Source organism: Pristiophorus japonicus, chromosome 1 (assembly GCF_044704955.1).
Source record: "Pristiophorus japonicus isolate sPriJap1 chromosome 1, sPriJap1.hap1, whole genome shotgun sequence".
NCBI lineage: Eukaryota > Metazoa > Chordata > Chondrichthyes > Pristiophoridae > Pristiophorus > Pristiophorus japonicus.
The window spans coordinates 7,243,967-7,268,983 of record NC_091977.1 but is presented as its reverse complement, the minus strand read 5'-3'; positions in this window follow the sequence as shown (position 1 = coordinate 7,268,983).

Here is a 25,017-nt window from a genome sequence, read left to right as displayed (position 1 = left end):
GTTCGATGGGCAGTGTTCGATGGGCTGTGTTCGATGGGCTGTATTCGATGGGCTGTGTTCGATGGGCAGTGTTCGATTGTCTGTATTCGATGGGCTGTGTTCGATGGACAGTGTTCGATGGGCTGTGTTCGATGGGCTGTGTTCGATGGGCTATGTTCGATGGGCTGTGTTCGATGGGCTGTGTTCGATGGGCTCAATTCGATGAGTTGTGTTCGATGGTCCGTGTTCGATGGGCTATGTTCGATGGGCTGTGTTCGATGGGCTATGTTCGATGGGCTGTGTTCGATGGGCTATGTTCGATGGGCTGTGTTCGATGGGCTGTGTTCCATGGGCTATGTTCGATGGGCTGTGTTCGATGGGCTATGTTCGATGGGCTGTGTTCGATGGGCTGTGTTCCATGGGCTATGTTTGATGGGCTGTGTTCGATGGGCTGTGTTCGATGGGCTGTGTTCGATGGGCTGTGTTCGATGGGCTGTGTTCGAAGGACTGTGTTCGATGGGCTGTGTTCGATGGGCTGTGTTCGATGGGCTGTGTTCGATGGGCTGTTTTCGATGTGCTGTGTTCGATGGACTGTGTTCGATGGGCGGTGTTCGATGGGCTGTGTTCTATGGGTGTTGTTCGATGGGCTGTGTTCGATGGGCAGTGTTCGATGGGCAGTGTTCGATGGGCTGTGTTCGATGGGCTGTGTTCGATGGGCTGTGTTCGATGGGCTATGTTCGATGGGCTGTGTTCGACGGGCTGTTCGATGGGCTATGTTCAATGGGCTGTGTTCGACGGGCTGTTCAATGGGCTGTGTTCGATGGGCAGTGTTCGATGGGCTGTGTTCGATGGGCTGTGTTCGATGGGCAGTGTTCGATGGGCTGTTCGATGGGCTGTGTTCGATGGGCTGTGTTCGATGGGCTGTGTTCGATGGGCTGTGTTCGATGGGCAGTGTTCGCTGGGCTGTTTTTGATGGGCTGTGTTCAATGGGCGGTGTTCGATGGGCAGTGTTCGATGGGCTGTGTTCGATGGGCTATGTTCGATGCGCTGTCTTCGATGGGCAGTGTTCGATGGGCTGTGTTCAATGGGCTGTATTCGATGGGCTGTTTTTGATGGGCTGTGTTCGATGGGCGGTGTTCGATGGGCAGTGTTCGATGGGCTGTGTTCGATGGGCTGTGTTCGATGGGCTATGTTCGATGGGCTGTGTTCGTTGGGCTGTGTTCGATGGGCTGAATTCGATGGGCTGTGTTCGATGGTCAGTGTTCGATGGGCTATGTTCGATGGGCTGTGTTCGATGGGCTATGTTCGATGGGCTGTGTTCGATGGACAGTGTTCGATGGGCTGTGTTCGATGGGCTGTGTTCGATGGGCTATGTTCGATGGGCTGTGTTTGATGGGCTGTGTTCGATGGGCTGAATTCGATGGGCTGTGTTCGATGGTCAGTGTTCGATGGGCTATGTTCGATGGGCTGTGTTCGATGGGCTATGTTCGATGGGCTGTGTTCGATGGGCTATGTTCGATGGGCTGTGTTCGATGGGCTGTGTTCGATGGGCTGTGTTCGATGGGCGTTGTTCGATGAGCTTTGTTCGATGGGCTGTGTTCGATGGGCAGTGTTCGATGGGCTGTTCGATGGGCTGTGTTCGATGGGCTGTGTTCGATGGGCTGTGTTCGATGGGCTGTGTTCGATGGGCAGTGTTCGATGGGCTGTTTTTGATGGGCTGTGTTCAATGGGCGGTGTTCGATGGGCAGTGTTCGATGGGCTGTGTTCGATGGGCTATGTTCGATGCGCTGTCTTCGATGGGCAGTGTTCGATGCGCTGTGTTCGATGGGCTGTATTCGATGGGCTGTTTTTGATGTGCTGTGTTCCATGGGCGGTGTTCGATGGGCAGTGTTCGATGGGCTGTGTTCGATGGGCTATGTTCGATGCGCTGTGTTCGATGGGCAGTGTTCGATGGGCTGTGTTCGATGGGCTGTATTCGATGGGCTGTGTTCGATGGGCAGTGTTCGATTGTCTGTATTCGATGGGCTGTGTTCGATGGACAGTGTTCGATGGGCTGTGTTCGATGGGCTGTGTTCGATGGGCTATGTTCGATGGGCTGTGTTCGATGGGCTGTGTTCGATGGGCTCAATTCGATGAGTTGTGTTCGATGGTCCGTGTTCGATGGGCTATGTTCGATGGGCTGTGTTCGATGGGCTATGTTCGATGGGCTGTGTTCGATGGGCTATGTTCGATGGGCTGTGTTCGATGGGCTGTGTTCCATGGGCTATGTTTGATGGGCTGTGTTCGATGGGCTGTGTTCGATGGGCTGTGTTCGATGGGCTGTGTTCGATGGGCTGTGTTCGAAGGACTGTGTTCGATGGGCTGTGTTCGATGGGCTGTGTTCGATGGGCTGTGTTCGATGGGCTGTGTTCGATGGGCTGTGTTCGATGGGCTGTTTTCGATGTGCTGTGTTCGATGGACTGTGTTCGATGGGCGGTGTTCGATGGGCTGTGTTCTATGGGTGTTGTTCGATGGGCTGTGTTCGATGGGCAGTGTTCGATGGGCAGTGTTCGATGGGCTGTGTTCGATGGGCTGTGTTCGATGGGCTGTGTTCGATGGGCTATGTTCGATGGGCTGTGTTCGACGGGCTGTTCGATGGGCTATGTTCAATGGGCTGTGTTCGACGGGCTGTTCAATGGGCTGTGTTCGATGGGCAGTGTTCGATGGGCTGTGTTCGATGGGCTGTGTTCGATGGGCAGTGTTCGATGGGCTGTTCGATGGGCTGTGTTCGATGGGCTGTGTTCGATGGGCTGTGTTCGATGGGCTGTGTTCGATGGGCAGTGTTCGCTGGGCTGTTTTTGATGGGCTGTGTTCAATGGGCGGTGTTCGATGGGCAGTGTTCGATGGGCTGTGTTCGATGGGCTATGTTCGATGCGCTGTCTTCGATGGGCAGTGTTCGATGGGCTGTGTTCAATGGGCTGTATTCGATGGGCTGTTTTTGATGGGCTGTGTTCGATGGGCGGTGTTCGATGGGCAGTGTTCGATGGGCTGTGTTCGATGGGCTATGTTCGATGCGCTGTGTTCGATGGGCAGTGTTCGATGGGCTGTGTTCGATGGGCTGTATTCGATGGGCTGTGTTCGATGGACAGTGTTCGATGGGCAGTGTTCAATGGGCTGTGTTCTATTGTCTGTATTCGATGGGCTGTGTTCGATGGGCAGTGTTCGATGGGCTGTGTTCGATGGTCTGTGTTCGATGGGCTATTTTCGATCGGCAGTGTTCGATGGGCTGTGTTCGATGGGCTATGTTCGATGGGCTGTGTTCGATGGGCTGTGTTCGATCGGCTGTGTTCGATGGGCTGAATTCGATGGGCTGTGTTCGATGGTCAGTGTTCGATGGGCTATGTTCGATGGGCTGTGTTCGATGGGCTATGTTCGATGGGCTGTGTTCGATGGGCTATGTTCGATGGGCTGTGTTCGATGGGCTATGTTCGAGGCTGTGTTCGATGGGCTGTGTTCGATGGGCTATGTTCGATGGGCTGTGTTCGATGGGCTGTGTTCGATGGGCTATGTTCGATGGGCTGTGTTCGATGGTCAGTGTTCGATGGGCTCTGTTCGATGGGCTGTGTTAACATAGAAACATAGAAAATAGGTGCAGGAGTAGGCCATTCGGCCCTTCTAGCCTGCACCACCATTCAATGAGTTGATGGCTGAACATGCAACTTCAGTACCCCATTCCTGCTTTCTCACCATACCCCTTGATTCCCCTCGTAGTAAGGACGTCATCTAACTCCTTTTTGAATATATTTAGTGAATTGGCCTCAACAACTTTCTGTGGTGGAGAATTCCACAGGTTCACCACTCTCTGGGTGAAGAAATTCCTCCTCATCTCGGTCCTAAATGGCTCACCCCTTATCCTTCGACTGTGTCCCCTGGTTCTGGACTTCCGCAACATTGGGAACATTCTTCCTGCATCTAACCTGTCTAAACCCGTCAGAATGAGGTCCCCTCTCATTCTTCTGAACTCCAGTGAATACAAGCCCAGTTGATCCAGTCTTTCTTGATAGGTCAGTCCCGCCATCCCGGGAATCAGTCTGGTGAACCTTCGCTGCACTCCCTCAATAGCAAGAATGTCCTTCCTCAGGTTAGGAGACCAAAACTGTACACAATACTCCAGGTGTGGCCTCACCAAGGCCCTGTACAACTGTAGCAACACTTCCCTGCCCCTGTACTCAAATCCCCTCGCTTGAAGGCCAACATGCCATTTGCTTTCTTAACCGCCTGCTGTAACTGCATGCCAACCTTCAATGACTGATGTACCATGACACCCAGGTCTCGTTGCACCTCCCCTTTTCCTAATCTGTCACCATTCAGATAATCGTCTGTCTCTCTGTTTTTACCACCAAAGTGGATAACCTCACATTTATCCACATTATACTTCATCTGCCATGCATTTGCCCACTCACCTAACCTATCCAAGTCGCTCTGCAGCCTCATAGCATCCTCCTCGCAGCTCACACTGCCACCCAACTTAGTGTCATCCGCAAATTTGCAGATACTACATTTAATCCGCTCGTCTAAATCATTAATGTACAGTGTAAACAGCTGGGGCCCCAGCACAGAACTTTGCGGTACCCCACTAGTCACTGCCTGCCATTCTGAAAAGTCCCCATTTACTCCTACTCTTTGCTTCCTGTCTGACAACCAGTTCTCAATCCATGTCAGCACACTACCCCCAATCCCATGTGCTTTAACTTTGCACATTAATCTCTTGTGTGGGACCTTGTCGAAAGCCTTCTGAAAGTCCAAATATACCACATCAACTGGTTCTCCCTTGTCCACTCTACTGGAATCATCCTCAAAAAATTCCAGAAGATTTGTCAAGCATGATTTCCCTTTCACAAATCCATGCTGACTTGGACCTATCATATCACCTCTTTCCAAATGCACTGCTATGACATCCTTAATAATTGATTCCATCATTTTACCCACTACCGATGTCAGGCTGACCGGTCTATAATTCCCTGTTTTCTCTCTCCCTCCTTTTTTAAAAAGTGGCGTTACATTGGCTACCCTCCACTCCATAGGAACTGATCCAGAGTCAATGGAATGTTGGAAAATGACTGTCAATGCATCCACTATTTCCAAGGCCACCTCCTTAAGTACTCTGGGATGCAGTCCATCAGGCCCTGGGGATTTATCGGCCTTCAATCCCATCAATTTCCCCAACACAATTTCCTGACTAATAAGGATTTCCCTCAGTTCCTCCTCCTTACTAGACCCTCCGACACCTTTTATATCCGGAAGGTTGTTTGTGTCCTCCTCAGTGAATACCGAACCAAAGTACTTGTTCAATTGGTCCGCCATTTCTTTGTTCCCCGTTATGACTTCCCCTGATTCTGACTGCAGGGGACCTACGTTTGTCTTTACTAACCTTTTTCTCTTTACATATCTGCAGAAACTTTTGCAATCCGTCTTAATGTTCCCTGCAAGCTTCTTCTCGTACTCCATTTTCCCTGCCCTAATCAAACCCTTTGTCCTCCTCTGCTGAGTTCTAAATTTCTCCCAGTCCCCGGGTTCGCTGCTATTTCTGGCCAATTTGTATGCCACTTCCTTGGCTTTAATACTATCCCTGATTTCCCTTGATAGCCACGGTTGAGCCACCTTCCCTTTTTTATTTTTACGCCAGAAAGGAATGTACATCCATGCGGTCTCTAAATGTCTGCCATTGCCCATCCACAGTCAACCCCTTCAGTATCATTCGCCAATATATCCTAGCCAATTCACGCCTCATACCTTCAAAGTTACCCTTCTTTAAGTTCTGGACCATGTGTTCGACGGTCTGTGTTCGATGGGCTGTGTTCAATGGGCAGTGTTCGATGGGCAGTGTTCGATGGGCTGTTTTCGATGGGCAGTGTTCGATGGGCTGTGTTCGATGGGCGGTGTTCGATGGGCTGTGTTCGATGGGCGGTGTTCGATGGGCAGTGTTCGATGGGCAGTGTTCGAGGGGCTGTGTTCGATGGGCAGTGTTCGATGGGCTGTGTTCGATGGGCAGTGTTCGATGGGCTGTGTTCGACGGGCTGTGTTCGACGGTCTGTGATCGACGGGCTGTGTTCGATGGGCAGTGTTCGATGGGCAGTGTTCGATGGGCTGTTTTCGATGGGCAGTGTTCGATGGGCAGTGCTCGATGGGCAGTGTTCGATGGGCGGTGTTCGATGTGCTGTGTACGATGGGCGGTGTTCGATGGGCTGTGTTCGATGGGCAGTGTTCGATGGGCAGTGTTCGATGTGCGGTGTTCGATGAGCTGTGTTCGATGGGCTGTGTTCGATGGGAAGTGTTCGATGGGCTGTGTTCGATGGGCGGTGTTCGATGTGCTGTGTTCGATGGGCGGTGTTCGATGTGCTGTGTTCAATGGGCTGTGTTCGGTGGGCTGTGTTCGATGGGAAGTGTTCGATGGGCAGTGTTCGATGGGCTGTCTTCAATGGGCTATGTTCGATGGGCTGTGTTCGATGGGCTGTGTTCGATGGGCTATGTTCGATGGGCTGTGTTCGATGGGCTGTGTTCGATGGGCTATGTTCGATGGGCTATGTTCGATGGGCTGTGTTCGATGTGCTGTGTTCGATGGGCTGTGTTCGATGGGCGGTGTTCGATGGGCAGTGTTCGATGGGCTACGTTCGATGGGCTGTGTTCGATGGGCTGTGTTCGATGGGCTATGTTCGATGGGCTATGTTCGATGGGCTGTGTTCGGTGGGCTATGTTCGATGGGCTGTGTTCAATGGGCTGTGTTCGATGGGCTATATTCGATAGGCTGTGTTCGATGGGCTGTGTTCGATGGGCTATGTTCAATGGGCTGTGTTCGAAGGGCTGTGTTCGATGGGCTGTGTTCGATGGGCTGTGTTCGATGGGCAGTGTTCGATGGGCTGTGTTCGATGTGCTGTGTTCGATGGGCTGTGTTCGATGGGCGGTGTTCGATGGGCTGTGTTCGATGGGCGGTGTTCGATGGGCTGCGTTCGATGGGCTGTGTTCGATGGGCAGTGTTCGATGGGCTGTTCGATGGGCTGTGTTCGATGGGCTGTGTTCGATGGGCTGTGTTCGATGGGCAGTGTTCGATGGGCTGTTTTTGATGGGCTGTGTTCAATGGGCGGTGTTCGATGGGCAGTGTTCGATGGGCTGTGTTCGATGGGCTATGTTCGATGCGCTGTCTTCGATGGGCAGTGTTCGATGGGCTGTGTTCGATGGGCTGTGTTCGATGGGCAGTGTTCGATGGGCTGTTTTTGATGGGCTGTGTTCAATGGGCGGTGGTCGATGGGCAGTGTTCGATGGGCTGTGTTCGATGGGCTATGTTCGATGCGCTGTCTTCGATGGGCAGTGTTCGATGGGCTGTGTTCGATGGGCTGTATTCGATGGGCTGTTTTTGATGGGCTGTGTTCGATGGGCGGTGTTCGATGGGCTGTGTTCGATGGGCAGTGTTCGATGGGCTGTTCGATGGGCTGTGTTCGATGGGCTGTGTTCGATGGGCTGTGTTCGATGGGCAGTGTTCGATGGGCTGTTTTTGATGGGCTGTGTTCAATAGGCGGTGTTCGATGGGCAGTGTTCGATGGGCTGTGTTCGATGGGCTATGTTCGATGCGCTGTCTTCGATGGGCAGTGTTCGATGGGCTGTGTTCGATGGGCTGTATTCGATGGGCTGTTTTTGATGGGCTGTGTTCGATGGGCGGAGTTCGATGGGCAGTGTTCGATGGGCAGTGTTCGATGGGCTGTGTTCGATTGTCTGTATTCGATGGGCTGTGTTCGATGGACAGTGTTCGATGGGCTGTGTTCGATGGGCTGTGTTCGATGGGCTATGTTCGATGGGCTGTGTTCGTTGGGCTGTGTTCGATGGGCTGAATTCGATGGGCTGTGTTCGATGGTCAGTGTTCGATGGGCTATGTTCGATGGGCTGTGTTCGATGGGCTATGTTCGATGGGCTGTGTTCGATGGACAGTGTTCGATGGGCTGTGTTCGATGGGCTGTGTTCGATGGGCTATGTTCGATGGGCTGTGTTCGATGGGCTGTGTTCGATGGGCTGAATTCGATGGGCTGTGTTCGATGGTCAGTGTTCGATGGGCTATGTTCGATGGGCTGTGTTCGATGGGCTATGTTCGATGGGCTGTGTTCGATGGGCTATGTTCGATGGGCTGTGTTCGATGGGCTGTGTTCGATGGGCTGTGTTCGATGGGCGTTGTTCGATGAGCTTTGTTCGATGGGCTGTGTTCGATGGGCAGTGTTCGATGGGCTGTTCGATGGGCTGTGTTCGATGGGCTGTGTTCGATGGGCTGTGTTCGATGGGCTGTGTTCGATGGGCAGTGTTCGATGGGCTGTTTTTGATGGGCTGTGTTCAATGGGCGGTGTTCGATGGGCAGTGTTCGATGGGCAGTGTTCGATGGGCTATGTTCGATGCGCTGTCTTCGATGGGCAGTGTTCGATGGGCTGTGTTCGATGGGCTGTATTCGATGGGCTGTTTTTGATGTGCTGTGTTCCATGGGTGGTGTTCGATGGGCAGTGTTCGATGGGCTGTGTTCGATGGGCTATGTTCGATGCGCTGTGTTCGATGGGCAGTGTTCGATGGGCTGTGTTCGATGGGCTGTATTCGATGGGCTGTGTTCGATGGGCAGTGTTCGATTGTCTGTATTCGATGGGCTGTGTTCGATGGACAGTGTTCGATGGGCTGTGTTCGATGGGCTGTGTTCGATGGGCTATGTTCGATGGGCTGTGTTCGATGGGCTGTGTTCGATGGGCTCAATTCGATGAGTTGTGTTCGATGGTCCGTGTTCGATGGGCTATGTTCGATGGGCTGTGTTCGATGGGCTATGTTCGATGGGCTGTGTTCGATGGGCTATGTTCGATGGGCTGTGTTCGATGGGCTGTGTTCCATGGGCTATGTTTGAAGGGCTGTGTTCGATGGGCTGTGTTCGATGGGCTATGTTCGATGGGCTGTGTTCGATGGGCTGTGTTCGAAGGACTGTGTTCAATGGGCTGTGTTCGATGGGCTGTGTTCAATGGGCTGTGTTCGATGGGCTGTGTTCGATGGGCTGTGTTCGATGGGCTGTTTTCGATGTGCTGTGTTCGATGGACTGTGTTTGATGGGCGGTGTTCGATGGGCTGTGTTCTATGGGTGTTGTTCGATGGGCTGTGTTCGATGGGCTGTGTTCGATGGGCAGTGTTCGATGGGCTGTGTTCGATGGGCTGTGTTCGATGGGCTGTGTTCGATGGACTGTGTTCGATGGGCTGTGTTCGACGGGCTGTTCGATGGGCTATGTTCAATGGGCTGTGTTCGACGGGCTGTTCAATGGGCTGTGTTCGATGGGCAGTGTTCGATGGGCTGTGTTCGATGGGCTGTGTTCGATGGGCAGTGTTCGATGGGCTGTTCGATGGGCTGTGTTCGATGGGCTGTGTTCGATGGGCTGTGTTCGATGGGCTGTGTTCGATGGGCAGTGTTCGATGGGCTGTTTTTGATGGGCTGTGTTCAATGGGCGGTGTTCGATGGGCAGTGTTCGATGGGCTGTGTTCGATGGGCTATGTTCGATGCGCTGTCTTCGATGGGCAGTGTTCGATGGGCTGTCTTCAATGGGCTGTATTCGATGGGCTGTTTTTGATGGGCTGTGTTCGATGGGCGGTGTTCGATGGGCTATGTTCGATGCGCTGTGTTCGATGGGCAGTGTTCGATGGGCTGTGTTCGATGGGCTGTATTCGATGGGCTGTGTTCGATGGGCAGTGTTCGATGGGCAGTGTTCAATGGGCTGTGTTCGATTGTCTGTATTCGATGGGCTGTGTTCGATGGGCAGTGTTCGATGGGCTGTGTTCGATGGTCTGTGTTCGATGGGCTATTTGCGATCGGCAGTGTTCGATTGGCTGTGTTCGATGGGCTATGTTCGATGGGCTGTGTTCGATGGGCTGTGTTCGATCGGCTGTGTTCGATGGGCTGAATTCGATGGGCTGTGTTCGATGGTCAGTGTTCGATGGGCTATGTTCGATGGGCTGTGTTCGATGGGCTATGTTCGATGGGCTGTGTTCGATGGGCTATGTTCGATGGGCTGTGTTCGATGGGTTGTGTTCGATGGGCTATGTTCGATGGGCTGTGTTCGATGGGCTGTGTTCGATGGGCTATGTTCGATGGGCTGTGTTCGATGGGCTGTGTTCGATGGTCAGTGTTCGATGGGCTGTGTTCAATGGGCTGTGTTAACATAGAAACATAGAAAATAGGTGCAGGAGTAGGCCATTCGGCCCTTCTAGCCTGCACCGCCATTCAATGAGTTGATGGCTGAACATGCAACTTCAGTACCCCATTCCTGCTTTCTCACCATACCCCTTGATTCCCCTCGTAGTAAGGACTTCATCTAACTCCTTTTTGAATATATTTAGTGAATTGGCCTCAACAACTTTCTGTGGTAGAGAATTCCACAGGTTCACCACTCTCTGGGTGAAGAAATTCCTCCTCATCTCAGTCCTAAATGGCTCACCCTTTATCCTTCGACTGTGTCCCCTGGTTCTGGACTTCCCCAACATTGGGAACATTCTTCCTGCATCTAACCTGTTTAAACCCCTCAGAATTTTAAACGTTTCTATGAGGTCCCCTCTCATTCTTCTGAACTCCAGTGAATACAAGCCAAGTTGATCCAGTCTTTCTTGATAGGTCAGTCCCGCCATCCCGGGAATCAGTCTGGTTAACCTTCGCTGCACTCCCTCAATAGCAAGAATGTCCTTCCTCAGGTTAGGAGACCAAAACTGCACACAATACTCCAGGTGTGGCCTCACCAAGGCCCTGTACAACTGTAGCAACACTTCCCTGCCCCTGTACTCAAATCCCCTCGCTATGAAGGCCAACATGCCATTTGCTTTCTTAACCGCCTGCTGTAACTGCATGCCAACCTTCAATGACTGATGTACCATGACACCCAGGTCTCGTTGCACCTCCCTTTTTCCTAATCTGTCACCATTCAGATAATCGTCTGTCTCTCTGTTTTTACCACCAAAGTGGATAACCTCACATTTATCCACATTATACTTCATCTGCCATGCATTTGCCCACTCACCTAACCTATCCAAGTCGCTCTGCAGCCTCATAGCATCCTCCTCGCAGCTCACACTGCCACCCAACTTAGTGTCATCCGCAAATTTGGAGATACCACATTTAATCCCCTCGTCTAAATCATTAATGTACAGTGTAAACAGCTGGGGCCCCAGCACAGAACTTTGCGGTACCCCACTAGTCACTGCCTGCCATTCTGAAAAGTCCTCATTTACTCCTACTCTTTGCTTCCTGTCTGACAACCAGTTCTCAATCCATGTCAGCACACTACCCCCAATCCCATGTGCTTTAACTTTGCACATTAATCTCTTGTGTGGGACCTTGTCGAAAGCCTTCTGAAAGTCCAAATATACCACATCAACTGGTTCTCCCTTGTCCACTCTACTGGAAACATCCTCAAAAAATTCCAGAAGATTTGTCAAGCATGATTTCCCTTTCACAAATCCATGCTGACTTGGACCTATCATATCACCTCTTTCCAAATGCACTGCTATGACATCCTTAATAATTGATTCCATCATTTTACCCACTACCGATGTCAGGTTGACCAGTCTATAATTCCCTGTTTTCTCTCTCCCTCCTTTTTTAAAAAGTGGCGTTACATTGGCTACCCTCCACTCCATAGGAACTGATCCAGAGTCAATGGAATGTTGGAAAATGACTGTCAATGCATCCACTATTTCCAAGGCCACCTCCTTAAGTACTCTGGGATGCAGTCCATCAGGCCCTGGGGATTTATCGGCCTTCAATCCCATCAATTTCCCCAACACAATTTCCCGACTAATAAGGATTTCCCTCAGTTCCTCCTCCTTACTAGACCCTCCGACCCCTTTTATATCCGGAAGGTTGTTTGTGTCATCCTCAGTGAATACCGAACCAAAGTACTTGTTCAATTGGTCCGCCATTTCTTTGTTCCCCGTTATGACTTCCCCTGATTCTGACTGCAGGGGACCTACGTTTGTCTTTACTAACCTTTTTCTCTTTACATATCTATAGAAACTTTTGCAATCCGTCTTCTCGTACTCCATTTTCCCTGCCCTAATCAAACCCTTTGTCCTCCTCTGCTGAGTTCTAAATTTCTCCCAGTCCCCGGGTTCGCTGCTATTTCTGGCCAATTTGTATGCCACTTCCTTGGCTTTAATACTATCCCTGATTTCCCTTGATAGCCACGGTTGAGCCACCTTCCCTTTTTTATTTTTACGCCAGAAAGGAATGTACAATTGTTGTAGTTCATCCATGCGGTCTCTAAATGTCTGCCATTGCCCATCCACAGTCAACCCCTTCAGTATCATTCGCCAATCTATCCTAGCCAATTCACGCCTCATACCTTCAAAGTTACCCTTCTTTAAGTTCTGGACCATGTGTTCGACGGTCTGTGTTCGATGGGCTGTGTTCGATGGGCAGTGTTCGATGGGAAGTGTTCGATGGGCTGTTTTCGATGGGCAGTGTTCGATGGGCTGTGTTCGATGGGCGGTGTTCGATGGGCTGTGTTCGATGGGCGGTGTTCGATGGGCTGTGTTCGATGGGCGGTGTTCGATGGGCTGTGTTCGATGGGCAGTGTTCGATGGGCTGTGTTCGATGGGCAGTGTTCGATGGGCTGTGTTCGATGGGCTGTGTTCGACGGTCTGTGATCGACGGGCTGTGTTCGATGGGCAGTGTTCGATGGGCAGTGTTCGATGGGCTGTTTTCGATGGGCAGTGTTCGATGGGCAGTGCTCGATGGGCAGTGTTCGATGGGCGGTGTTCGATGTGCTGTGTACGATGGGCGGTGTTCGATGGGCTGTGTTCGATGGGCAGTGTTCGATGGGCAGTGTTCGATGTGCGGTGTTCGATGAGCTGTGTTCGATGGGCTGTGTTCGATGGGAAGTGTTCGATGGGCTGTGTTCGATGGGCGGTGTTCGATGTGGTGTGTTCGATGGGCGGTGTTCGATGGGCTGTGTTCGATGGGCAGTGTTCGATGTGCTGTGTTCAATGGGTTGTGTTCGTTGGGCAGTGTTCGATGGGCTGTGTTCGATGGGCAGTGTTCGATGGGCTGTGTTCGATGGGCAGTGTTCGATGGGCTGTGTTCGACGGGCTGTGTTCGACGGTCTGTGTTCGACGGGCTGTGTTCGATGGGCAGTGTTCGATGGGCAGTGTTCGATGGGCTGTTTTCGATGGGCAGTGTTCAATGGGCTGTGTTCGTTGGGCAGTGCTCGATGGGCAGTGTTCGATGGGCGGTGTTCGATGTGCTTTGTACGATGGGCGGTGTTCGATGGGCAGTGTTCGATGTGCGGTGTTCGATGAGCTGTGTTCGATGGGCTGTGTTCGATGGGAAGTGTTCGATGGGCTGTGTTCGATGGGCGGTGTTCGATGTGCTGTGTTCGATGGGCGGTGTTCGATGGGCTGTGTTCGATGGGAAGTGTTCGATGGGCAGTGTTCGATGTGCTGTGTTCAATGGGCTGTGTTCAACGAGCTGTATTAGGTGGGCTGTGTTCGATGGGAAGTGTTCGACGGGCTGTGTTCGATGGGCTGTGTTCGATGGGCTGTGTTCGATGTGCTGTGTTCGATGGGCAGTGTTCGATGGGCTGTGTTCGATGGGCAGTGTTCGATGGGCGGTTTTCGATGGGCGGTGTTCGATGGGCTGTGTTCGATGGGCTGTGTTCGATGGGCGGTGTTCGATGTGCTGTGTTCGATGGGCAGTGTTCGATGGGCTGTGTTCGATGGGCTGTGTTCGATGGGCGGTGTTCGATGTGCTGTGTTCGATGGGCAGTGTTCGATGTGTGGTGTTCGATGAGCTGTGTTCGATGGGTTGTGTTCGATGGGAAGTGTTCGATGGGCTGTGTTCGATTGGCGGTGTTCGATGTGCTGTGTTCGATGGGCGGTGTTCGATGGGCTGTGTTCGATGGGCTGTGTTCGATGGGCAGTGTTCGATGGGCAGTGTTCGATGTGTGGTGTTCGATGAGCTGTGTTCGATGGGTTGTGTTCGATGGGAAGTGTTCGATGTGCTGTGTTCGATGGGCTGTGTTCGATGGGCTGTGTTCGATGTGCGGTGTTCGATGGGCTGTGTTCAAATGGGCTGTGTTCGATGGGCTGTGTTCGATGGGCGGTGTTCGATGGGCTGTGTTCGATGGGCGTTGTTCGATGGGCTGTGTTCGATGGGCTGTTTTCGATGGGCTGTTTTCGATGTGCTGTGTTCGATGGGCTGTGTTCGATGGGCTGTTTTCGCTGTGCTGTGTTCGATGGGCTGTGTTCGATGTGCTGTGTTCGATGGGCTGTTTTCGATGGGCGGTGTTCGATGGGCTGTGTTCGATGGGCGTTGTTCGATGGGCTGTGTTCGATGGGCTGTTTTCGATGGGCGGTGTTCGATGGGCTGTGTTCGATGGGCGTTGTTCGATGGGCTGTGTTCGATGGGCTGTTTTCGATGGGCTGTTTTCGATGTGCTGTGTTCGATGGGCTGTGTTCGATGGGCTGTTTTCGCTGTGCTGTGTTCGATGGGCTGTGTTCGATGTGCTGTGTTCGATGGGCTGTTTTCGATATGCTGTGTTCGATGGGCTGTGTTCGATGGGCTGTGTTCGATTGGCTATGTTCGATGGGCTGTGTTCGATGGGCTGTGTTCGATGTGCTGTGTTCGATGGGCTGTGTTCGATGGGCGGTGTTCAATGGGCTGTGTTCGATGGGCGTTGTTCGATGGGCTGTGTTCGATGGGCTGTTTTCGATGGGCTGTTTTCGATGTGCTGTGTTCGATGGGCTGTGTTCGATGGGCTGTTTTCGCTGTGCTGTGTTCGATGGGCTGTGTTCGATGTGCTGTGTTCGATGGGCTGTTTTCGATATGCTGTGTTCGATGGGCTGTGTTCGATGGGCTGTGTTCGATGGGCTGTTTTCGATGGTCAGTGTTCGATGGACTGTGTTCGACGGGCTGTGTTCGATGGGCAGTGTTCGATGGGCTGTGTTCGATCGGCTGTGTTCGATGGGCTGAATTCGATGGGCTGTGTTCGATGGTCAGTGTTCGATGGGCTGTGTTCGACGGGCTGTGTTCCAAGTGCTGTGTTCGATGGGCAGTGTTCGATGGGCTGTGTTCGATGGGCAGTGTTCGATGTGCTGTGTTCAATGGGCTGTGTTCGATGGGCTGTGTTCGATGGGAAGTGTTCGATTGGCGATGTTCGATGTGCTGTGTTCGATGGGCTGTGATTGATGGGCTGAGTTCGATGGGCAGTGTTCGATGTGCTGTGTTCAATGGGCTGTGTTCAATGGGCTGTGTTCGATGGGAAGTGTTCGATGGGCTGTGTTCGATGGGCGGTGTTCGATGTGCTGTGTTCATGGGCGGTGTTCGATGGGCTGTGTTCGATGGGCTGTGTTCGATGGGCGGTGTTCGAAGTGCAGTGTTCGATGGGCTGCGTTCGATGGGCTGCGTTCGATGGGCTGTGTTCGATGGGCTGTGTTCGATGGGAAGTTTTCGATGGGCGGTGTTCGAAGTGCAGTGTTCGATGGGCTGCGTTCGATAGGCTGCGTTCGATGGGCTGTGTTCGATGGGCTGTGTTCGATGGGCTGTGTTCGATGGGCTGTGTTCGATGGGCAGTGTTCGATGGGCTGTGTTCGATGGGCTGTGTTCGATGGGCTGTGTTCAATGGGCTGTGTTTGATGGGCTGTATTCGATGGGCTGTGTTCGATGGGCGGTGTTCGATGTGCTGTGTTCGATGGGCGGTGTTCGATGGGCTGTGTTCCATGAGCGATGTTCGATGGGCTGTGTTCGATGGGCAGTGTTCGATGCGCAGAGCTCGATGGGCTGTGTTCGATGGGCGGTGTTCGATGTGCTGTGTTCGATGGGCGGTGTTCGATGGGCTGTGTTCCATGAGCGATGTTCGATGGGCTGTGTTCGATGGGCAGTGTTCGATGCGCAGAGCTCGATGGGCTGTGTTCGATGGGCGGTGTTCAATGGGCAGTGTTCGATGGGCTGTGATCGATGGGCAGTGTTCGATGGGCGGTGTTCGATGGGAAGTGTTCGATGGGCTGTGTTCGATGTGCTGTGTTCGATGGGCTGTGTTCGATGTGCTGTGTTCAATGGGCTGTGTTCGATGGGCTGTGTTCGATGGGAAGTGTTCGATGGGCTGTGTTCGATGGGCGGTGTTCGATGGGCTGTGTTCAATGGGCGGTGTTCGATGGGCTGTGTTCGATGGGCTGTGTTCGATGTGCTGTGTTCAATGGGCTGTGTTCGATGGGCTGTGTTCGATGGGCTGTGTTCGATGGGAAGTGTTCGATGGGCTGTGTTCGATGGGCGGTGTTCGATATGCTGTGTTCGATGGGCGGTGTTTGATGGGCTCTTTTGGATGGGCAGTTTTCGATGTGCTGTGTTCAATGGGCTGTGTTCGATGGGCTGTGTTCGATGGGCGGTGTTCGATGTGCTGTGTTCGATGGGCGGTGTTCGATGGGCTGTGTTCGATGGGCTGTGTTCGATGTGCTGTGTTCGATGGGCGGTGTTCGATGGGCTGTGTTCGATGGGCGGTGTTCGATATGCTGTGTTCGAAGTGCAGTGTTCGATGGGCTGCATTCGATGGGCTGCGTTCGATGGTCTGCGTTCGATGGGCTGTGTTCGATGGGCTGTGTTCGATGGGCTGGGTTCGATGGGCTGTGTTCGATGGGCTGTGTTCGATGGGCTGCGTTCGATGGGCTGCGTTCGATGGGCTGTGTTCGATGGGTTGTGTTCGATGGGCTGGGTTCGATGGGCTGTGTTCGATGGGCTGTGTTCGATGGGCTGTGTTCGATGGGCTGTGTTCGATGGGATGTGTTCGATGGGCTATATGTTTGTGTGAATCGGTTGTGTAGTATTACAGATATTTTAGTGAAACATCTTGCAGAGGAAGGATGGGACAACCGAAAAGGAAGCCCCTGTTGAACAGGATTGGAAATATTGAGAAAGTATTTCAGCATCGAGACAATATCCTTATGTGGTTTCATTCTGCTGCAACCACTAGAGTTTAAGTACATCACGTGAGGATGATATTTTTGGAGCAGATTTTGAGGGTTCCCCATTTCTGGAGTGTCAGCAAGTTCTGATACAAGGTGCTCATGAGGGGACATTCCCCAGCTTCGGGTAAATGTCCCGTCACTGTTGCAGTACCGATTCATGTGTGAGTCTAGACAGAAAACGATAGCTCGATAGTTGACCAATGAGGTATCCCACTGAACCCTGTACTGTTTTCGCTAATTCCACCCTCATGTGATTTACCCTCCACTACCAATCTCTGTAACACACCTCGCTAATTCTAATAATAGTATCAGCCGTGGCTCAGTGGGTAGCACTCTCATCAGAAGGTTGTGGGTTCAAATCCCACTCTAGGAACCTGAGCACATAAGTCTAGGCTGACACTCCCAGTGCAGTGCTGAGGGAGTGCCGCACTGTCAGAGGAGCAGTGCTGAGGGAGCTCTGCACTGTCAGAGGGGCAGTGCTGAGGGAGATCTGCACTGTTGGAGGGGCAGTACTGAGGGAGTGCCACACTGTCAGAGGGGCAGTACTGAGAGAGCGCTGCACTGTCGGAGGGGCAGTGCTGAGGGAGTGCTGCACTGTTGGAGGGGCAGTACTGAGGGAGTGCCGCACTGTCAGAGGGGCAGTACTGAGAGAGCGCTGCACTGTCGGAGGGGCAGTACTGAGATAGCGCTGCACTGTCGGAGGGGCAGTACTGAGATAGCGCTGCACTGTCGGAGGGGCAGTACTGAGGGAGTGCCGCACTGTCAGAGGGGCAGTACTGAGAGAGCACTGCACTGTCGGAGGGGCAGTACTGAGAGAGCGCTGCACTGTCGGATGGGCAGTGCTGAGGGAGTACTGCACTGTTGGAGGGGCAGTACTGAGGGAGTGCCACACTGTCAGAGGGGCAGTACTGAGAGAGCGCTGCACTGTCGGAGGGGCAGTGCTGAGGGAGTGCTGCACTGTTGGAGGGGCAGTACTGAGGGAGTGCCGCACTGTCGGAGGTGCTATCTTTCGGATGAGATGGTCAACCAAGGCCCTGTATGCACTATTTTGAAGAAAAGCAGGGGAGTTATCCCTGGTGTCCTGGCCAATATTAATCCCTCAAACAGATTATCTGGTCATTATCACATTGCTGTTTGTGGGAGCTTGCTGTGCGCAAGTTGGCTGCCGCGTTTCCCACATTACAACAGTGACTGGACTTCAAAAGTACTTCATTGGCTGTAAAACGCTTTGAGATGTCCGCTGTGTAAATCCAGGTCTTTCTTTCTTTTTTATCCACACCCTACCCATGCTCTGTAATACCTCAACCCATCCCAGAAGGATGAGCGGGGATCTCATAGAAACATATAAACTTCTGACGGGACGGGACAGGTTAGATGCAGGAAGAATGTTCCCGATGTTGGGGAAGTCCAGAACCAGGGGACATCGTCTTAGGATAAGGGGTAGGCCCTTTAGGAACGAGATGAGGAGAAACTTCTTCACTCAGAGAGTTGTTAACCTGTGGAATTCCCTGCCGCAGAGAGTTGTTGATGCCAGTTCATTGGATATATTCAAGAGCGAGTTAGATATGGCCCTTACAGCTAAAGGGATCAAGGGGTATGGAGAGAAAGCAGGAAAGGTGTACCGAGGGAATGATCAGCCATGATCTTATTGAATGGCCTACTCCTGCACCTATTTTCTATGTCTCTATGTTTTACCCACCAAAACCCCTCCACACACATGCCTACCCCATTCCTACCCACACCTACCCTTCCCTCCCCACCCCTACCCTCCACTACCCACCCCTCCCCCTCAACCTACCCTCACCTATCCTCCACTCCCCTGCCCTACCCACCCTACCCACCCCTCCCCTCCCCTACCCACCCCTCCCCTATCCTCCCCTAACCTCCCCCTCCCCTTCCCCTCCCCTATCCTCCCCTCCCCTATCCTCCCCTCCCCTACCTTCCCCTCCCTACACTCCCCTCCCCTACCCCTCCCCTCCCCTACCCTCCCCTCCCCTATCCTCCCCAAACCTCGCCCTCCCCTTCCCCTCCCCTATCCTCCCCTCCCCTACCTTCCCCTCCCTACACTCCCTTCCCCTACCCCTCTTCTCACCTACCCTCACCTACCCTCCCCTTCCCTACCCTATCTTCCCTCCCTACCCTCCCCTCCCTACACTCACCGCCCCTACCCTCCCCTCCCCTACTTTCCCCTCCCTACCCTCCCCTCCCCTCCCCACTCCCACCCTAACCCTCCGCTCCCCTACTCTCCTCCCCCCTACCCTCCCCTCCCCTACTCTCCTCCCCCCTACCCTCCCCTCCCCTACTCTCCCCTCCCCTCCCCTCCCCACCCCCACCCCAACCCTCCGCTCCCCTACTCTACCCTCTCCTCCCCTACTCTCCCCTCCCCTCCCCTCCCCTCCCCTCCCCTACCAATCACTCCTCTACTCTCCCTACCCTCCCCCTCCCCTATCCACCCCTTTCCGCCCCTCCCCTATGCTCCCCTACTCTCCCCTCCCCTACCCTCCCCTCCCCTACCAATCACTCCTCTACTCTCCCTACCCTCCCCCTCCCTTATCCACCCCTCCCCTCCCCTCCCCTACGCTCCCCTAACTTCCCCCTCCCCTCCCTCTCTCCTCCCCTCCCCTCACATCCCCTACCCTACCCTCCCTACCCTCCCCTCTCCCTATCCTCCCCTCCCCTCTCCTACCCTCCCTACCCTCCCCTCTCCCTATCCTCCCCTCCCCTCTCCTACCCTCCCCTACGCTCCCCTACCCTACTCTCCCCTCCCCTACCCCACCCCTACCCTCCCCTACCCTACTCTCCCCTCCCCTACCCCACCCCTACCCCACCCCCTCCCGTCCCCTATCCCACCCCCTGGAACACCGCTACCTTTACCTCAGGCCAACAAGGTGCCTTATCCCAAGGAATCAGAAGGGCGCCCCTACTACACCAGTGTGAGGTTTCTGCCATCAGTCACCCTCTGACCTCTCAATTAGCCCAGAGTTAGGCTTTATTTTGCCCTGTGGGCCTGCACCTTACAGCTGGATCTGAGGCAGACCCAAGCTGCGTTTCATGTTTACAGCCAGCTTTGAATGGACCCTCTGGATTTCAATCTGGTTCCCTAGCTCAAAGGCCTCCCTCCAAACCCACCGGACTTGGCCTGTATCACGCAGTGGCCCGTCTCCATCAAAATAGAATTTCTACAGCGCCTATCATAAACACCGGACATTGCAACAGTGTCTGCATTCCAAAAAATAAACCATTGAATGTCAATGGTGTACTTTTTGAAATGCAGTCACTGTTGTAATGTAGGAAACGCAGCAGCCAACTGCGCACAGCAAGCTCCCACAAACAGTGCTGTGATAATGACCAGATCACCTGTTTTGGTTATGTTGATTGAGGGGTAAATATTGGCCAAAGGACACCGGGGATAACTCCCCTGCTCTTCTTCAAAATAGTGCCATGGGATGAACTTCTCTCCTCTGTGTTTCCGGGTGTGGCTCTCAGTACAGAGCAGCTTCACATGTTGAGACATTTCCGAACACCTTGTCTACTTTCTTCCTGGTTGCGAAACATAATGGGTTTCGGAGGTTGCTGCTTCTACACTGATAACAGGAAAGGGTTGCTGTGGAGGTTGTGGCTAGCACAAGGATTCCAGCTGCTGTGCTTATTCATAGAAACATAGAAACATAGAAAATAGGTGCAGGAGTAGGCCATTCGGCCCTTCGAGCCTGCACCGCCATTCAATGAGCTCATGGCTGAACTTGTAACTTCAGTACCCCATTCCTGCTTTCTCACCATACCCCTTGATCCCCCTAGTAGTGATGGACTTCATCTAACTCCTTTTTGAATATATTTAATGAATTGGCCTCAACAACTTTCTGTGGTAGAGAATTCCACAGGTTCACCACTCTCTGGGTGAAGAAGTTTCTCCTCATCTCGGTCCTAAATGGCTTACCCCTTATCCTTAGACTGTGACCCCTGGTTCTGGACTTCCCCAACATTGGGAACATTCTTCCTGCATCTAACCTGTCTAAACCCATCAGAATTTTAAACGTTTCTATGAGATCCCCTCTCATTCTTCTGAACTCCAGTGAATACAAGCCCAGTTGATCCAGTCTTTCTTGATAGGTCAGTCCCACCATCCCGGGAATCAGTCTGGTGAACCTTCGCTGCACTCCCTCAACAAGAATGTCCTTCCTCAAGTTAGGAGACCAAAACTGTACACAATACTCCAGGTGTAGCCTCACCAAGGCCTTGTACAACTGTAGCAACACCTCCCTGCCCCTGTACTCAAATACCCTCGCTATGAAGGCCAACATGCCATTTGCTTTCTTAACCGCCTGCTGTACCTGCATGCCAACCTTCAATGACTGATGTACCATGACACCCAGGTCTCGTTGCACCTCCCCTTTTCCTAATCTGTCACCATTCAGATAATAGTCTGTCTCTCTGTTTTTACCACCAAAGTGGATAACCTCACATTTAACCTCATATTCACCTCGCTGTAAAACCGGAGCAACCCTGACTGAGGGCAGAAGAATTCTTAGAACAGAAACAGGTCAGTGGGACCAACTAGCCCCTCAACCCCACTCCCCCTACCCCAACCCCACTCACCCTCTCCCCGTATCCCCCAACACCCCTCACCCTCTCCCCAACCCACTCACCCTCCCCCCATATCCCCCCATCCCACTCACCCTTCTCCCCATATCCCCCAATCCTACTCACCCTCTCCCCATATCCCTCAACACCACCTTCCCCCTATATCAGAAGAATGAGAGGTGATTTTATCGAAACGTATAAGATTATGAGGGGGCTTGACAAGGTGGATGCAGAGAGGATGTTTCCACTGATGGGGGAGACTAGAAATAGGGGGCATAATCTTAGAATAAGGGGCCGTCCATTTAAAGCTGAGATGAGGAGGAATTTCTTCTCTCAGAGGGCTGTAAATCTGTGGAATTCGCTGCCTCAGAGAGCTGTGGAAGCTGGGACATTGAATACATTTAAGACAGAGATAGACAGTTTCTTAACCGATAAGGGAATAAGGGGTTATGGGGAGCGGGCAGGGAAGTGGACCTGAGTCCATGATCGTATTAAATGGCGACGGGCCTTATGGCCTACTCCTGCTCCTATTTCTTATGTTCTTATGTGCTTATATCCCTAAACCCCACCGACCCACCTCCCCTCTGTATCCCTCACTCTCTCCTCTTTCTAATCGTCTCCTGACTCCATTAACAATCTGCTTCAGTGTCCTCCTGGTAACTGATTCCACAACTTCATTACCCTCTGGGTGAACGTGTCCCCCAGTCTCACTCCCAACTTCCCAACGTTTAATGTATATCCCCTGGGATTCGAATACTTCACCTCAGGGGGACGTTTTGCCTGGATCGTGTATGTCGATTCCCTTCGGAACCTGGAAAACTCCAACAGGTCACGCTGGAGTCTCCTCTATCCAACCCAACCTCCTTGACCTTTTCCTCATCAGTTAAATTACCGATTCCCGGAGCTTTCCCTGCGCCTACGGGACACCGGGAATTCCTGAGAGTGTTCATGTGCCATCGGTGGGGCAGTGCCAGTCTCTGCAGTGAAGAGTTAGGTCAGGTCACCTTACTCTACATGGCATGGGCCTGGGCAGAAGGTGAACTTTAACCTTCTCCTCAGGAAAAAAAATGAAATCAATTAAAAGCAAATTTTTATTAAAATGGGGAGAGATTACAAAATGCTGCGGTACGGTACAGAGGGACCCTGCGGGCCCTTGTACATGAAACACAAAAAGTATGTCTGTAGGAACAGCAAGTAATTAGGAAGGCAAATTGTTACACTCATAATAAATGGTCAGACCGAGTACTGTGTACAATGAGCAAGTGTTTGCTAGTGCTGTTGGGGAGGATTTAAACTAATATGGCAGGGGGATGGGAACCAATGCAGGGAGACAGAGGGAAACAAAAAGGAGGCAAAAGCAAAAGACAGAAAGGAGATGAGGAAAAGTGGAGGGCAGAGAAACCCAAGGCAAAGAACAAAAAGGGCCACTGTACAGCAAAATTCTAAAAGGACAAAGGGTGTTAAAAGAACAAGCCTGAAGGCTTTGTGTCTTAATGCAAGGAGTATCCGCAATAAAGTGGATGAATTAACTGTGCAAATAGATGTTAACAAATATGATGTGATTGGGATTACGGAGACGTGGCTCCAGGATGATCAGGGCTGGGAACTCAACATCCAGGGGTATTCAACATTCAGGAAAGATAGAATAAAAGCAAAAGGAGGTGGGGTAGCATTGCTGGTTAAGGAGCAAATTAAGGCAATAGTTCGGAAGGACATTAGCTTGGATGATGTGGAATCTATATGGGTAGAGCTGCAGACTACCAAAGGACAAAAAACGTTAGTGGGAGTTGTGTACAGACCTCCAAACAGTAGTAGTGATGTTGGGGAGGGCATCAAACATGAAATTAGGACTGTGTGCAATAAAGGTGCAGCAGTTATAATGGGTGACTTTAATATGCACATAGATTGGGTTAACCAAACTGGAAGCAATACGGTGGAAGAGGATTTCCTGGAGTGCATAAGGGATGGTTTTTTAGACCAATATGTCGAGGAACCAACTAGGGGGGAGGCCATCTTAGACTGGGTGTTGTGTAATGAGAGAGGATTAATTAGCAATCTCGTTGTGCGACGCCCCTTGGGGAAGAGTGACCATAATATGGTGGAATTCTGCATTAGGATGGAGAATGAAACAGTTAATTCAGAGACCATGGTCCAGAACTTAAAGAAGGGTAACTTTGAAGGTGTGAGGCGTGAATTGGCTAGGATAGATTGGCGAATGATACTGAAGGGGTTGACTGTGGATGGGCAATGGCAGACATTTAGAGACCGCATGGATGAACTACAACAATTGTACATTCCTGTCTGTCGTAAAAATAAAAAAGGGAAGGTGGCTCAACCGTGGCTATCAAGTGAAATCAGGGATAGCATTAAAGCCAAGGAAGTGGCATACAAATTGGCCAGAAATAGCAGAGAACCCGGGGACTGGGAGAAATTTAGAACTCGGCAGAGGAGGACAAAGGGTTTGATTAGGGCAGGGAAAATGGAGTACGAGAAGAAGCTTGCAGGGAACATTAAGACGGATTGCAAAAGTTTCTATAGATATGTAAAGAGAAAAAGGTTAGTAAAGACAAACGTAGGTCCCCTGCAGTCAGAATCAGGGGAAGTCATAACGGGGAACAAAGAAATGGCGGACCAATTGAACAAGTACTTTGGTTCGGTATTCACTGAGGAGGACACAAACAACCTTCCGGATATAAAAGGGGTCGGAGGATCTAGTAAGGAGGAGGAACTGAGGGAAATCCTTATTAGTCGGGAAATTGTGTTGGGGAAATTGATGGGATTGAAGGCCGATAAATCCCCAGGGCCTGATGGACTGCATCCCAGAGTACTTAAGGAGGTGGCCTTGGAAATAGTGGATGCATTGACAGTCATTTTCCAACATTCCATTGACTCTGGATCAGTTCCTATGGAGTGGAGGGTAGCCAATGTAACCCCACTTTTTAAAAAAGGAGGGAGAGAGAAAACAGGGAATTACAGACCGGTCAGCCTGACATCGGTAGTGGGTAAAATGATGGAATCAATTATTAAGGATGTCATCGCAGTGCATTTGGAAAGAGGTAATATGATAGGTCCAAGTCAGCATGGATTTGTGAAAGGGAAATCATGCTTGACAAATCTTCTGGAATTTTTTGAGGATGTTTCCAGTAGAGTGGACAAGGGAGAACCAGTTGATGTGGTATATTTGGACTTTCAGAAGGCTTTCGACAAGGTCCCACACAAGAGATTAATGTGCAAAGTTAAAGCACATGGGATTGGGGGTAGTGTGCTGACATGGATTGAGAACTGGTTGTCAGACAGGAAGCAAAGAGTAGGAGTAAATGGGGACTTTTCAGAATGGCAGGCAGTGACTAGTGGGGTACCGCAAGGTTCTGTGCTGGGGCCCCAGCTGTTTACACTGTACATTAATGATTTAGACGAGGGGATTAAATGCAGTATCTCCAAATTTGCGGATGACACTAAGTTGGGTGGCAGT